The sequence below is a fragment of the Macrobrachium nipponense genome, chromosome 17 (assembly GCF_015104395.2).
Source record: "Macrobrachium nipponense isolate FS-2020 chromosome 17, ASM1510439v2, whole genome shotgun sequence".
Classification (NCBI taxonomy): Eukaryota; Metazoa; Arthropoda; class Malacostraca; order Decapoda; family Palaemonidae; genus Macrobrachium; species Macrobrachium nipponense.
The window spans coordinates 18,968,816-18,973,815 of NC_087210.1; positions in this window are offsets into that span (position 1 = coordinate 18,968,816).

Genomic DNA, 5,000 nt, shown 5'->3' on the forward strand with positions numbered 1-5,000 from the left:
TGGGATTCTATGAGAGATTATATCGGCATCACAACTTCTTTCTTTACGTTCTAGACTGCATTATTTTCTAGTCCTAAGCTCTATGATGAATATTTGTAGCTTTAACCAAGAACTCAACAACTCTTACCCCTTTCACTTCCTTTCTCTCATCATCTGCTTCAGGCACGAAACCAGGTAAAAATGGCACAGGTAAAAGTCACAGGAAAAGAGTCATAAGAAAAAAAAGTCACATTAATCTTTCCTAGATAGCGACCCCTTAAGGCGGTTGCGTATTAGCATTATCGTAAAATATGAACAAAAGACAATAAATAAATGTATACTTTTTCCCCTGTAACTTTTTTTTCCATCCAAAACTGTGACGTTCTTTCAGTAAATTTTTTTCTCCTACGACTTTATTACCTGCCACCTCAGGTACAGCAGTTGATCCACGACACTTTCACGCTGGAATGGTTTTAATGACCGCCGTTAGACGTTGAATTACAAAATGATCTCTGTGTGGAACCGTTGGCATACATTTGAAATTGGTCATGAGGCCTTGCAAGGCACTGATTCTATTTTCGGGTGGGTCTTGTGGGATACGCGATTAGTAACTGCGGCAAAACATTAAAGGTTATATCGCTATCGATATGTGCTACATTGAAGCATTGAGTATGACGAGAGAGAGAGAGAGAGAGAGAGAGAGAGAGAGAGAGAGAGAGATAGTTTAATCATGGAATTGTAACCGTACATCTTGTCAAGCCATAAACAGAGTAAACTGAGAACTATATACTGTTTCTGGAAGGTCATTAGGCCACGGAGCTGTAGATTTTGTATTTCGTCGTCCATCTACGAAATTTTCTTCCTGGTTCTAATGCTGGTCTCTTAAAACCTATTTACATAGGAGAGTATAACTGAATATTGTAAAGTTCATTCTTTCAAAAATATATTTCACTGGCATACTGACGAGACTGAACCAGACACGAAATCTTTAAAGGGAATTTCAAGTTTGAGAATTGCAATATTAGGCAGGGGATTAAATACGTCATGTTGAGATGTTATTACGATAAACTTTCTTTTAACTAGAACATGTTCAAGAACCAGAGTTGTAACCTCTTTTAATAATGTTCTTATTCGAAACAGGTGCTTGGACACATCATACCACGTAGTTCGAAAGATAAACATCCGTGAAAATTAAGCCTTCACTACAATTCATTAAACTGTAAGCCTAATTTCATCGTATTGGTAGTGAAGACGTTGCGAAGGCAGAATAAAATTCAAACATTCTAATTGAAACATTCTGTCACTTTTCCATTACCATAAAAAGTGATCAAACATTTCCCACTTTCATTATTATCATTATGACATCAAGAGATCATAGTCAAGAGACCCTAACTCACCTATGTCTATTAACAGCCCTTGAGGATCATTAATAAAGGGTAAAGGGACGCCACAGCACTCATTCTATCAAAAGACCATTGTGGTTATGCAATTAGAGACCTACCAGCCTCTAGTTTAAAGGTGATTTATTATAGTCAAAGACACCGTTGGCTCAATCACCGGAGAGAACCCACAAAGAGAGAAGGGAGATAGCACTAGAAGAGAGGGAAGAGACGGGAAAATAGAAGAGATGGGGTAAAGGGTGATCAGTTATGTTGAAACATAATGAAAACATGAATATTGCATAGTGTATAAAGTGTGTTGTTTCAGTATGAAGGGTGGGCATACAGTGACTAACATGGAAATAGAGAGTTATATCCAAAGGAAGGAGAATCTGAGTAGAAATCACATGCAACTATGCGGAACAAGCAAGTTTGGAATAACAGTGATAGGAGTAGTTATGATGACTTTTGTTATTATTATAATTGATGATAAGCACATGTTCACGTAGAACATGTTTTTTATGCCCTTAACTTCCAATTCATACGGGGCACCATTGTACACAATTCCAATGATTGGGAGAGCAAATCCTATTTCGAAGACGATAAATATATTAATTTGCTAACGCACACAAATTAATATTAATGTAAAGATTTTGATCTTAAGAAACAGTCATTTTGAAATAATCAGATGACTGTTCCAATGTTTTACCATGACGAGACTGAAACACTTTATAATATAAAGCTTAACATTGCTGATGTATGCAAGAGTGAATACCGGGTACGAATTTACAGACATCAGCAAAGGTAACAGGAAATAACTACTCAAATAAGTTTACAACTAAGTAACATTGCAAGATAAGAAAATGGTTAAATCATAATATTTGAGGATACAAATCATCATACCAGTGAGTTTATATATATATATATATATATATATATATATACTATATATATATATATATATATATATATATATATATATATATATATATATATATATATATTTATATATAATATACATATATATTATATATATATATATATATATAATAGATATATGGGTATATATATATATAATATATATATATATCTATATATATATATATATATATATATATATATATATATATATATATATATATATATATAGATATATATATATATATATATATATATATATTATAGATATATATGTATATATATGTGTGTGGGTAAATAAATTCTTCTGTTAAAACAGGATAGATAGGCCCATTAAAACACTCTGGTTGAAAGCTAAGGACTATATGTGTTTATGTATATATGTAGTAATACATACATAGATATACATTTCTATTAAAAATATGCAATAGAGTTGTAAACATATCGTTATTCGTGTAGATATCAAGTTTTGAGCAGTAATTTACGATATGCTAAAATTTCAAGTACTGCAAAGACGAACACCCGAGGTCAAAGGTAATCTGTAAGCCGTTCTACCTCTGCATGGGTTATCAATAAAGGCTTGTCTCTAGTTGAATTCAAATCCTGTACACAGCTGAATACACGACCTACTTGTCTATATGATAGAGAGAGAGAGAGAGAGAGAGATTGTTCTTTATAACCTTGGTATCAGTCTGCTTGGTATCAGGCATTGTGCAGCCAGAGGTGAGATAGCAATTCTAATTTTCTGATGGCAACTGGATATTGATGTGCAATAAATATTCAGTTGAAATTGTCAACGTCCAGCGGGAGGCGATGATAAAGGTAATGTTTCCAATGCTATTTGATGGCTTCCTGATGGCATGCATTGTATTTCTGATGACTGAATAAATACGAAATTGATGTTACAGACCCTTGAATGATATATCTACTTTCAATTAGAAAATTTGTACGTCAACGTGACAGGTCATCGAAGTTAGTCAATATCCCAATGAAAACAAAGTTCGTGAAAATGGATAAAATTTAATAATATCAAATGGGAACTTCAATAGAAATACTGACAAACGTAATGCAAGTGTACACTCACACAGAAACAACCAAACACATATGTGTTTATGTATGTATGTATGTATGGAGGCATACCTGTGTTTTCATATACCTGTTTGTTCACCAACATTAAGCTGCAGATGTCTTATCATATCCAAATCGCTGTTTAGGAACACCCGGCAAGTACGAACTGACGATCATCAGTCGACTGAAGGTCGTCGGTGGATACTCTCAGGCGTAAGAGCTACGGAAGCTTTTACCAGTTATAATTCCCCTTCGGTGATATTCCCTAAACAGAGCGATTTGGATATTAAACGACAATTGTAGCATAATCCTTTAACCATTTAGTACATACAAGATATTTTGTCTGTTTGTATGGTGTTTTTACGTTGCACGGAACCAGTGGTTATTCAGCAACGGGACCAACGGCTTTACGTGACTTCCGAGCCACGTCGAAAGTGAATTTCTATCACCAGAAATACACATCTCTCACTCCTCAACGGAATGCCCGAGAATCGAACTCGCGGCCACCGAGGTGGTAGGCCAACACCATACCGACCTCGTCACTGAGGCGTTTATATGATGTTTTGACCGTGGCGTTTTTAGTACGCCTATAAACGATCGATTTTCCCTGACTTCCTTTCAAGCTTAATTCACTTCAACATTCCTTTGTCCATCTACGAAATTCTATTTGTATCTTTTAATCACAGATTTTATTGCTCATTATTTCTCTTTGTTCTATTACAACTTCTTTCTTAAAAATTTACCACTGTCATTATTTCCACTGTCAGTTTTTCTCCTTCCTTTTTGACAACTAAATCAACCAGATGGGATACCTCTACAGATAGTTTCTTAAATATTTAACACTATCATTATTTTTACTGTCAATTTTTCTCATTCCTTTTTAACAAAATAATCAATACCTCTGCAGATACTAATTCTTTAATGCAACTAACCTTTATTCCTTGCGAAAAGCTTTGATCTCACCATTCATGCATTTTTGCTATAATCCTTTTCTTATGCATCAGTACGTGTAAATAATTTACTCTTGAATGTTCCACAGAAGGACTGCTGACCTTAGTGCATTCTTATCAATATCGCGTTAACGTTTTAATAGTATAAACTTATTTCTATATTGATAAATTTAATGACACTAATTAGGATTTACCCTCATATTCTTAGATTTTCTCAGCGAATAAAAAGTATCTGGCATTTTTAGTTTCGTTTCACCCTCCCCAGTAATCAGACTACTACCAGGTACTGCCATTCGCAACTTTATATCCCTCTTATTGTTTTTTGTTCTAATGTGTATCTCGTAAAACTCTGGACAAAAAATACTTTCCGTTTCAATAAAAATCTAAGTGATTGCATTTTCGTAATATGACTTTATCTTATTTTTTATTGTCCTTTTCAGAGATACTGACCAGTTCTATAATTTAAACATTCTTTTTCCCCTACCGCTGTTTATGCTTGAATACATTTGATGATCTCAAAGACAGAATTAAAAAAATGGCAGCGCCATACATACTACATGGCACCAAATGAAATTTTTATAGTTCTGCCTATGTCACTGCCGTAACCCTCTCACTCCGACGCCGTTAAAAAAAAAGATTCCCCAAAAACGTATTTTTTCTATCAAAACAAAACATAACAAATTCAGTCTGTCTGAAACTTCAGTTA